This window comes from Pezoporus flaviventris, unplaced genomic scaffold (genome assembly GCF_033815535.1).
Source record: "Pezoporus flaviventris isolate CSIRO_AGI_PZ_B2104156 unplaced genomic scaffold, CSIRO_AGI_Pfla_v1 ptg000013l, whole genome shotgun sequence".
Classification (NCBI taxonomy): Eukaryota; Metazoa; Chordata; class Aves; order Psittaciformes; family Psittacidae; genus Pezoporus; species Pezoporus flaviventris.
In genome coordinates, this window is record NW_026892561.1 from 28,479,690 (window position 1) to 28,491,961 (window position 12,272).

Here is a 12,272-nt window from a genome sequence, read left to right on the forward strand (position 1 = left end):
TTTCCCCCCTCTTTTTCTTTTTTTTCAGAAAGTGTAATAAATGGAGGTACACAGCTAAATGGTAACCTTTAGCAGCACTGTGCGCTCCTATGCAAGGAAGTGTGCTGTATTTAATTGTTAGTTTTTATAAGATTAATTAGTCTGGTATGCTAATTGGTATTTTTTGGTAGATGAGAACAATGAAATAATTTGTTTCCTTTTAAAGGAATTCCATAATAAATGCAACACACAGATGAACAACTGCACTTCTTCATCACAGCAGTGCATTTTTAAACATAAAAACAAATGCCCCCATTTGGTAGGCTATCTGAAAGCATTATGTAGCACAGTTTTTTTCAGACAGCAAGTCCTTCACGGATTTAAATCACCAAACCAGACAGATAATAAAGGTCTCCTATTTAACAGGATGACAGATGTCATCAACAGAAAGCCTTGACATTAGCAAGCCAGCACATCTCAGTTCAGGATTATTGCCTGTCTACAATATCTATTGCAATGGAACTTCCATGCACACAAAAATCATTTAGTTTGTAAAAAGTCAGCACTGTTAAAATTGCTTGTGTTGCTTACCTTTTACTTGTACTAGTATCTATGCTCACAGGCATAATAATCTGTCACAAATCTGACCTTCAGAAGTCACACATTAGTATGCAAGTATGTATAGTACAGTGCAAATACTAATGATATTTACACAGCATAGTCAGACCTCAGGCAGATTAATATATTGCCGATATCAACCGAGTCACAGTAACTCTCTTATCACTTGGTCTTGGCTCATAAAATGCAAGGTAAAGAAGTAACCTGCATTAGCAAAGCCCTCTTTCGCATCAGGTTAAGCCAAGTCAGGTAAGTTTTGTCCGAACATCATCTGTCACTGTGTTTCTGCTAACCCACAGTAACCGAACAGCTCTTGGTATGTTGATCATGTATATAAACCTGTTAGATGCACTGCTGCTCTCTCAGGAATTGTTTCACACATATGCTAAAGTAAGAGATGAATCACATATTCAGTACCTTCTTCCTATGGTACCAGAAATGTCTTGCATGCACCTTGGCCAGTCCTTCGACAGACTACATCAAGACTTACTTGCCTAGCAGCTAAGTGAGCAGTGACACTCCAAGTCTAAGCACATCTGTCATGAAGCTACCACAATATTAGACCTCTTAATTTTTAAGCCTTTGTGGCAAAACTTCAGCCTACACAAACCACCCCAGCACAGCCTTGTAACTAAATATAAATTAGGTGTTAGAAAGATGACATACTTCTATACTTAGATGATGAAGCTTCTAACACTCCAGTAGATGCTATTTTTCTCAGCAAATCAGCAATTCTTGTAATGACTGCAGGAGGCTCAGCCCAGATGCACACAAGCATCCATCTCCCGAATTGGGACTGGAAGTGGGGAGTTTAAACAGACATGAAAAACCTGCCTACCTCAGTGAATCTGGCCTAAATGGAGACAGTTCATTACTCATTAATTGGAAATTGGGAAAAGAGACCAACCAGCCTAATGTCCCAGTCCTGAGAAAAGGAGGAGAAATAAGCATGGCAAATACAAAGGTTTAACTGTACATTAGGCAACATCTGATCTTGCTGGAAGCAGGAAATACAAATTCAATTTGATGAGCTTTATCAGACACCATGTGACCATGGGACTTCTGCTAGCAAAGGTAACTATAAATTCTGGCTGGACTCTGTTAAGGTTCCTCTAACAGAGTCGTCGACAGTTTTGGGAAAGATGGCGTTGAAATCTGTAACCTCACAGTCCCTATTTTGGTGTTGCAAAATAAAGAAGGCACTAACAGATTTTTAGTTCAGAGGCTGAACTAATTTGTGCTGGTTTTGGCAGTTAGAAACATTTTGCTATGAATCAGAAATGAATTCTTTATTAAATGAGAATGCAAGTGCTATCAAGCAAGTGCTCTCTCTCAATGACTCCCACCCAGACAAAACAAAACCCCAAAGCTACTTTTTTAACATTGCAAAGAGTATTAAATACAACATACAAGAGCATCCACAGAAGAGTCAAGTTCCCCAAGTAATTCTTTTAGCCATGATTTATGGCAATCAGAGGGAAAGGAACAAGGGGAAAAGTCAACCTGAGTTCAAGTCCAAACGATCTGAATGTCCAGACTAGAATCCTGGCAGGAGAGCAAAACAACCATGCACAATTTGAGGTTTTTTTGCATTTCTTTCAGGAAACAGCACCCAGACTATGTCTGCTCTGTCATTACTGCTAAAGACTATAAACCAACTGGGAAAGACACATTCCCTTCTTTGTGAAATTTTGTTCTAAGCAGGCTTTTGACTGCTGGGATCTCACTTCCTTACCTTTGGAAAGCTAAATCTGGAGTGCTTTCTTGATCAGGAATGTCAAAGAGCATGCAACATGACAGAGGAGAAGGACATTTTGTGAAGCATGCTTGCTTCAGGTACAAAGGAGAAAAAGGTATACTGATGACTTTTACACTAGTATTTTACTGACATTATTTTACCCTGCTTATAACCGCAAATGGGGAATAATATTAATTTTACAGCAGCAGATTTTCCCCATGAATTCAACAGTATTAGATTTAAGTAATGTTTCAGTTGTGCTTAATCTAAATTTCTGTCTTCTAATCTGGTTTCTGGTTTCTAATCACTATTTCTGTACCATCTGATGTTAAAAGTACATCGACTTTGTTTTCCACCAATATGATTAAACTCTTTCTCAGGTAAGAAAACACTGTTAGTGAGTAAATAAATGTCTTTTAAAACTATCTTGTACTACTAGTTAATAGCTTCTTCAACCAAACCAGTAAAAGTACACTGGCCTTGGACTTATTTTCTAGCTATATGCTGAGCTGTGAGCGTACAATGTTTCTCCACTCTAATTCTGCCTGTACCAGATTAGCAACATACAGAACATAAATTTGAATTTCCCTCTACACAACTCTTTAAAAAGAAAAGACTGTTAGAATCCTGAACAGCCAAATAGTGTGATTCTTAACTTACTTAATGAAGGACAGAATGGATTTCTGCTTTATAAAATATAATTCTAATTAATACCAAGAATAAAACACACTGCGCTATTATCAAAAAGTCATAAACCATCTGGGTTTAACAATAATCTGTCTGAAGAGTACAATACATAACAGAAGTAAAACTCCTTATTGCTGTTCATCATCATCTGTCTTTAAAATGATACTGCGCTTACACATTAATTACAGATATTAGATAAGTAAATTGTATCACAATGCCTGAAAGGCTGGCACACCAACAGCTGGAAGAGCATAAAACCATTAAATCAGCGAGATCCTTGCTCTGTCAGGTGTGCCAGCAAGCACAATTTCACGACATAACAGTCCATCATTTACCTTCAGCTGTACTTGTGAAATCTACCTTCCCATAAACACTGTATGCATTACAACTTGGTCTAATAGGTGAAAAAGCCTTTTCCAGGTCACGAAGGGGGAATTACAGGGTTCCTGATACTGTTTTCAAATAAATGAGTAATTATCACACCACCAGCACAAGGAAGAGTGAACTCTGCCATTTTGAGATTTTTCAGTTTGTTGTACAGATACAGAATCACAGAATCATAGAATAGTTAGGGTTGGAGAGGACCTTAAGATCATTTAGTTCCAACCCGCCTGCCATGGGCAGGGACACCTCACACTAAACCATGTCACTCAAGGATCTGTCCAGCCTGGCCTTGAACACCGCCAGGGATGGAGCATTCACAACTTCCCTGGTCAACCCATTCCAGTGCCTCACTGTCTGTTTAACATATGATAAACATACTGTGCTGTTTATCATATGATACATGTGTTATCATATGATAAACATGCTGAAGGACAAAATTGGACTGTTACCTTAATCCATCTACAATTTAGAGTAAGTGCATAGTGTAAGCTTCAGCATTTTAATGAGATGACGAGGCCTAAGCACCACCACAGGTATGCAGGCACTACTACTGCACAATCCCTCTCAGAAGAAGCCCTTTTCGGAAAAAACAAACCACTACAGAATTTCAACCCCAACTATCAGCCCTGATGCAGTACCACTGCTCTTGGGGACTTTTCCCAGCACTGGACTGCAAAAGGCCCAGATACATTTGGTTTATGAAGCAAACAAGAAGGATGTGCTCTCCTCCTTCCCTTACCCCAACTCCTCTGCAGTTGATGCCTTCTACCTCGTTAACAATCACATCCTTAGAACACAGCATAGCTTTGGTGAAGGCAGTTTCTCAGCTGGCCCTCATTTTAGTTAGCTGGCTCCACTGAGTCAAGCCCTGAGTAGGAAGGAGAGAGATACACATCTCTCCAGCCAGTACACTCACTGTCTCTTCTGCACCCCTGAAAGGGCAAGGATGACTTGTGCTGCCTTGTGCTCCCCTAGGCAAGAAGAGCCACCTTTGTGCTTTGTACAAACACCTGCAAAGACAAAGGCATTTATTCACAAAACGATAATCCACACTGTCTTGCTTAGCAACAGTTTTCCTCTTCCACAAAGCGTTAATATTGCATTTTTATCTACTTTCAACATCACTCTTATATGGTAAAGTGTTTCACTCCATGGAAAAATAAACTCTGCCTTTAGCAATGAGAACTTCTGTAGTACCACCAAATATAGGGGTTTGACAGCTGACTGGTCATAAACAATAAAAGGTTTGAACAAGATAAAACACTTGTGTGGGCTACCATTTATGACAAGAATTTCAACAGAAAGTGAGGAGCAGCGAAGACAGACAATAAAATATCACGGAATTGAAGCAAAAGAAGTCTGCAGAAAACACTGGCCTGGAAGGAAGGAAAAACTAACAAAATATACCACTAGACATAATTAACAGCTGCGTGACAAACAAACCAACCAACCACATTTCAGAGGAAAACCTCCTCCTGTACAGGTTTAAGGGTAACAGTAAAGCTTAAACTGTCACAAGCACTTGATTAGTACATTACAGATGGAATTTTAAACTGGCAGATTAATCATCAAGAACTCCCCAGGGGATCAGGCTCCCATTAATGCATCTCCTCCTTCACCGGGTCCAATCAACCTACACTGATACTTTCCCAACACCTGAGAAAATACATCTGCTGGTTAAGAAAAAAAAAAGAAGAAAAGCTTTTCCTGGAAACAGATTAAATATTTAAACCATGTGATTATCGATGTAAACTCTACTGCACAATTTTTAGATATAGATCTGTACCTTCACTGCAAAACTTAATCATGCACTGTTCCCTGAAAACTGCTCAAAATATGTTTTAGAAACTGTTCACAGAAGGTAATAAAACATACTTAAAGTCACATAAAACTTATAATCATTGTTCCGGCCATTTTACTACTGGAAAACAACTGTGTTTGGAAGTTGAACAGCCCTCGCTAACAGTACGTATGCCCTCCCAGCACCTAATTAGCTGATAATACTCTGGGTGCCTGTAATGCACAATTCAAATGCCTTGGTTACCAATGTGTTTAGTATTCTGCAAATAAGTCTTTGCACCAATTAAATCCCTTGTTATTATGAAAATGCTTCCATACTGTTGTAATAACATGGGATAACACAGTCAATGCTACTCTAATCATGAGGCTATTCTTTGAATAATTGCAGGATTTATGAGTAATCATTACCAAGGATATGCTACTATTCAGTACGGAGTATAGAAAACCTAATAACACCTTTCAAATAAATCTGATTAATGTTATAGTATTCTTTAAGTGAAGCATGTACATAAAAAAAAACTTCCTGAACCACTGAGAAGAAGTATTATACAGTGCAGTAATTCACTGTAGCAACTCTAAGCAATTTACAAGCACAGGAACTTAGAAGTATATGCAGACAACAAAAAATCTGTTCTCTCTATATCTTAAAATATTGCTAAATATCAGGTGTGATCCGAGGGAAGAGTATTACCTCCATTTCCCCTGGTAAAGGCAAATTCAGAGAGACTATTTGCACACAGGAAACTTACGGGGCAAATTATGGTTTAGTGTGAGGTGTCCCTGCCCATGGCAGGGGGGGTGGAACTTGACAATCTTAAGGTCCTTTCCAACCCTAACTATTCTATGATTCTATGATTCAGGAATAAGAGCAAGTCAAGAACCTGCAATATCACCACAGAAATATTTAATGATACTGGCTTAAAAGTTTCTACTGAAATCGCATACAGCAGGAGAAATACATCATTCATCATCAAAACAATCAAACACATTACTTATAACGCATAAACTCATCTTACTACTTAATAAGTTACCTTACTGTTACCTAAAAACAAAACTATGGGGCTGCACAGCAAGGAAGTCCTACCATCAAAAAGATTACACACTAAGATTTAGAACTAGTAGGAGCTTACTGAAAGCTTACTGATTTTCTTCAAGTAACTAAACATAAACACCTACAAAATAAAACTAAAGAATGAAATTAAAAGCCAGGAAGTACTAAAATTTTTCAATGCAATACAAGATTGTAAATATTTAGAGAATTATTAAATTAGTAACTTACATATATGAAGACATTTAAAATCATTTTCACACACACAACTAACAAAAACTGAAAAAGTCAGTGTGGCAGAGGAGAAATACACAGAGATATCACTTCTTCAAGGGTGAATTAGTCCCAAAGTTCCTCCACCTGCACCTGATAGAACAACTGAATTTAAAGTGCCCTACCAAACCCAATTCTTTCCAATCTTTGACCATTCACTCCCAGGAACAGCCAAGAACAGCCAGGGGTCAAGCAGACCTGCATGTGTGCAACCTCCTCACCTTCCCTAAATGGGCATGCAAGGACCAGCAAAGCTGGCCAATGGTGTGATATGAATTATGCTTCAAGGCAGCAGGCAGTATTAGCAATCACTGGGGTACAGAAAGTGAAGAAATAAAGGCCCAAGTATTTAAATGAGCACGTGAAAGAACCCCCTATCTTGCAGATGAGTTGCCTGCAGAACTTTCTGACACAGCCTATCTATCAACAATGCAAATACTACCCTTGGATTCTCCTCATCTTTCACATTTCCGGATTGCCTGTATTGCTTTACAAACACAATATCCATACCCTCTTGCAAGAAAATTAATCTTTAAACTGAATCTGCTGCAATGTTCATTTAGAAGTCAAAAGGAAAATGTGAGGATGTCTGCTAAATAGTATAGTATCATTCAGCCAAAAAGTGGACACAGACAACTTCAAGTTCATTAGAAGCATTTATTTGTAATATTTACACACTAAGATATTAGTAATAATATATTGCAAAATATAATAAATTCATATAGAGAGAAAGTGAAAAATATCAACAACTTGCTACAGATCAATAAATCTGTTTATTTTTCCCACAGAAGACATTAGTTACTCAGGCAAACCACTCTATTAGCAAATCTCTCCAAACAGAGAATATTAAATATTCCACAGAGTAATAGTAGGCAAACTGTTGCTTCTGGTCTCCTGCCCAGCAAATGCTTTTCTAAAGGAATGAAAATGTTTCATGCCAGCCATCACCACACAACACTGGACTCTACCTCTTCCTTTTATAAAAAGCAAATTACCCACACAGAATAAAATAAAAAAAAAATAAATCTACTGATTTATTATGTTTCAGTCAGATGGACAAAGCTCACCCAAAAGGCATTGGTATGACCAAGTCAAGCCAGGTAATTCCATATGAACAACAGTATCTAGCAGCATCCTACATAAAGTTATTACGGAAAAGAAACAGGAATCTTTGTACATAAATACTGCACTAGACAATTAAAAAAGTGAGATAAGAACCTCTGTGAAAAGTTCTTCAGAAAGAGAGCTATTCTCAACAAGTCTTTAACTGCAATGGCAAAAAATTCAGTTTTTTTTTTTTTTTTTAAATGCACCCAAATCACATCTCTAAATGTATTTTACATGAACTTACACTGTGCCTTCAGGGGCTGCAGGCCAATTCTAAATAACTACAAAGAGATTTCTATCTAGGACAAGGTCCTCTGATTATATATTAAGTATCAAATCATGGATCTACCTTAGTTCAACAGGTGTCTCAGAATGGGGAAGGAAAAAAAAGTAAATCTTCACTGTCCTGTACTGCTGAAATTTTGATCCTAAAGATTTGTTTTCTGCCTTTGATCAGAAGCTTTCTCACTTATACATGCCACATACTGTACAAGCAATTTGTGGCAATATACCAGTTCATGGCAGCATTCTTCCAAAATTATAGCATACTAAATGATTTTTTTTCCCAAAATATCTAAATTTTGCCTAAAGTGTACACGTACTTTACATGCATGGAAAGAATTTGTTTTAGCAAAGCAAATATCTGAAAACATTAGATTCAAACCCATTTCATTATATTCATGTAGCTGTGGAATTGTATAAGGTTTTCTTTCTTTTGTTTTATTACATAGATTCTTTAGTATGTGAAGGAAGCAATAACAATTTCATTAAACTAAGCTACAGAAGAGAAATACAGAGGCACCGAATTGGTACAGTTTGAAAGCTAAGATTAATAATATGTGACAGGCAATCTAACCTTATAATGGTAAAGCAAGTAAAAAAGGATTGTATGACTGAACTTTTTACCAATGTTTCATTAATCTACTTGCTTACGTATATATAAAGTGCACTGTCAGCATTTGCCACATGCCTAGACAGGTGAATATGGAGCAGCTCTACCTTTGCATCCACAAAAAAAAGCTCCACAGTGTTTGAAAGGGATCCCTGTCAATGAAAAATTCCTTGACAGCCATTTTTACCAAGCACACATCAGCCGGTGTCACCACCAGCACCTCTGCCTGTGCACACATTTACCTTCTCATCCTGAAGTTCAAAGATAAACAGCCTTTCTCTGCCTCCAAAGCTATCACTCTGAAAGCCACCCATGGTTAAAATCACAGCCACAGCAGGAAGTCGTTAAATAAATGAAATGCATGACTTAACCAATCACTTGAACCCATGTATATAAAACATGCAACAAATAATACAATGACCCACGTGAACAGCTTTATCCTAAGTTACATTAACTTGTCTAGTATTTAATTATTTTTTTGCAGCACCTGGCAGTAATCACCAGTACAACAATTAAATCGTATATGCATTACAGTATCATCCAGAAACAAAAGGTGAAGGAGCAATACACCAAATACAATGCCTTGAAAAATTTCAACATTAATTTAACTGCACAGGTTTTTTGGATTTCATGTACACCTTTACTAGGTACCAATGCGCAATTCACTTCAATGAACAGCTTCATATAAAAGCAACCCACTTTATGTAGATAAAATACCCAAACACAGAAGAGTCTGAGAACATATAAAATTCTCCTTTGAGTTTTGATCAGTTTTGCTTTAATCAATGTACTTGATAATGATTAAGCCCCAAAACCTGCATGCCCAAATGACATACTGCAATTTATTTTGATTACAGGTTGTTTTGTCAGTTGTAGCTTGCCATTTAATAGGCAAACACAAAATCACACGCCCTCTTTGTAACAAAGTGAGACCAGCTCGATGTGCAAAAGTCCTTCTGACCCCTTAGGTGGGCAGGGAAGTCCCTTTTGTACCCTCTGGACAGCAGCTAAAAGGCCCTGGCCCCCACCACCCACCAGTTCCCTTCTGCAGATAGGTAACCATCTCCAAGCCAGTGAAGGTGACAGCAAAGACTTCCTGGATGGAGTTATCAAATACTTTTTTACTGTCAGGCCTGTAAACCTGCACTGACAGATCTGTGTCTTTGTTCCGCTGCCCTAATTCCACCGGGGTTCGGGACAACCCACATTCCAACCACTCCAAGGCCTGTACAAAGGACAGTTCCCAGTGTCCCACTTTTTCCCTGATACGTCTGGTATTAGTTGCTTGTGCTCTATGTAGTGAGTGACAGCTGATGAATATCTCTCTAACTGCACTATGTGAAACTGCATCTTGGAAGGAACCTGTTATTAATGGCACAATACATTATAATGGAATTTTATACAGATCTTATGGATTTCTTCCCCCTTTACCTACCAGCATTATTTCAGAGAGAGGTTTAAGCAAGAGTCAACCTGACTTTTGTTTTAATCTCTCAAGTATGACAATATAATTAAGCTGTGAATGATATATCAAAGTCCCATACACAAAGACGAATTGACAGGAGTAATTTTTACTACTCAAATGCCTTCAGTTTCATATATCATGATATCCTGTAAAACAAGGCCACTGACATCTGCTTGACTGTAAAAGCAATAGCTCGGTATAAACCTCAGCTCATCCTTCAAAAAGGCATATGTGCTCCTGCTCCCCGCTTATTACTAGCACTATGTGCATTACTACCATTGAAACCTGCATCTTTCATTATTTCATTTCTTTATTAACTGCTTAGCACAAATCAGAGGGCAAAACTTCATATTCTTGCATGACAGTGTCTTGCATGAGTGTTCTGACAGATACTTTGCTTCTCTCAAATGTACTGAAGAACAGAATTTGGCATATCTGGTTGGGATCCAAAGAGGCAACGAGGTCTCCTTTTCTTTTTTCTTTTTTTTTTTTAATCTTTTTTTAATTAAAAGAGAAGGAAGGGAGGATTTGTTGTATTCAAGCTCTCAGTGTTTCTCATTTTACTTCTAGTTTTGAAGGCTTTCAGGGCGGGAGAGTATCGTAGTTTTGTACCTACAAGAATGAGAACCTCATTTACAGCTAGGATCCTAAGGCACTACCGCAATGCAATTATTATCATCATCACCATCAGTATCCATCCAATCAATCTGAATATGTGCTTCTAATGAGTTTATATCCTGAGGCGGCTAATGTTCAGACTGATCTGGGGGGTGCTGTCAAATGACCATTCTCTGAAGCAAATAAATTGAAAGCTTTATCAAACTAAAATTATTATTTAGAGAGCAACTATGAAATACCTGATTACAGCAAAAAAATTTCAAAACTAGCAGATTAACCTAGCTCCTCTGGGGGAAGGAAGAGGTATATTTGCTGGGTTAAGAGGTACGGCTTGGCCAAGAGGTAATTTGCTTATATATCTTTGGGTTCTTCTGAGGAAAAATAAAATAATTTCCTTGAAGTAAATGAATTATACAGAAAAGATTCAACACTCTCCCAGACAGACCACATGCAGAAAGAATACATGCTATTTAAACAGCTGTTTTGGTAAAACAGAAATTCAGGAAATTTGTTTTCTGCACATGCTTGTGTGATTCATTAATTTCCCCACCATCCTCAGAGAACATCAGGGACAATTCTTTCTTGACCATCAGATGCCAGAAAACTTCCAACATGAAATAAGAAAAAAAGCAAATAATAAAACCACCTTAACTTGCTCTCGTCTGATAAAACACTCTGCTACAGAAGCCCCAGTTGTGAATAATTACCATTTATTCAAACATATGAATCAGTCTTCTGCATATAACTGGATTTACAGTGATAGACTCATTTTCAGCTGTGTATTTGCAGGCATTTGTATTAGAAAGACACCATTTCCAAGGCAAGCATATAAAGAAAAGTGAAGGTGAAAACTTTTTCATTATCTGAAAAGAGAGTCTATTACCTATATCACTTTCTCAGATATCCATCCATCCACACCTAATGAGTCCTATGATTTAGTCAGAACGCATTCATAAAGATGATTCATAGCTGTTGTGCAGCCACTTGATGTTAATAGCGAAGATGATGTCTTAAATCACAGCTGTTTCCCTATGATAGCCAAGGGGCAAAGCAACGCTTTGGAAAACACAGGGAAGAATTTATTAGGGCAAGTCTACCAAAGTAACATCTACAAGAAAAATGGAAAGCAAAACATCAGGGTCAAAGATGCTATAACCAAATCACTAGATAGTATTAGATGCCATATAGTAATCTGCATAGCTAAGAAGTTAGCAGTTATTGGTTCTCCCTCTGCATGCCTTAATATCGCCAAAACATTTACTGTATGTAGCTTGAAAAATTTTATATTTATATTATACATCTACAATCTGTTCTCAGTGTTCTGTAAAGATGCATAATAACCTGTATATACTTACTATTCTAATATTCTTTCCTATACTAACAAGCATTTAATCACAAATGAGTAAATTTTGACCAAAAAAAAAGTCTTATATTTAGCAGTTGAACATTGTTGAATTTTAATTATATCGATTTAGGGACAGATAATACAGTATGTTAAGAGTACCAGTACTAAGCCAGTAACAAACACCAAATAACGCAGTGTCTTCAGGAAAGCTATTTACATCCTTCAATTTTAGCTTGTTAATGAGTTCTGTTAGATCACAGAGCATACAGGGGTTTACAAGGCTGAATACTCTCTACATATTTGCACTCAGATGCAATT

The 12,272-nt window shown here is 37.4% G+C and overlaps 1 protein-coding gene across 14 annotated transcripts in view; it reads right to left on the reverse strand.

The window, feature by feature from the left end:
* NAALADL2 (N-acetylated alpha-linked acidic dipeptidase like 2) overlaps positions 1 to 12,272 on the reverse strand; it is a 494,729-nt gene that overhangs the window by 301,659 nt on the left and 180,798 nt on the right. Inside the window, exon 1 of one of the 14 annotated variants that reach the window (XM_061452512.1) lies at positions 6,486 to 6,512. The exons of the other annotated variants lie outside the window; for them this stretch is intronic. The gene's annotated coding sequence lies outside the window, so the exon portion shown is untranslated. Of the gene's footprint in view, positions 1 to 6,485; positions 6,513 to 12,272 lie in introns of those variants that run through there. 14 annotated transcript variants of the gene reach the window in all.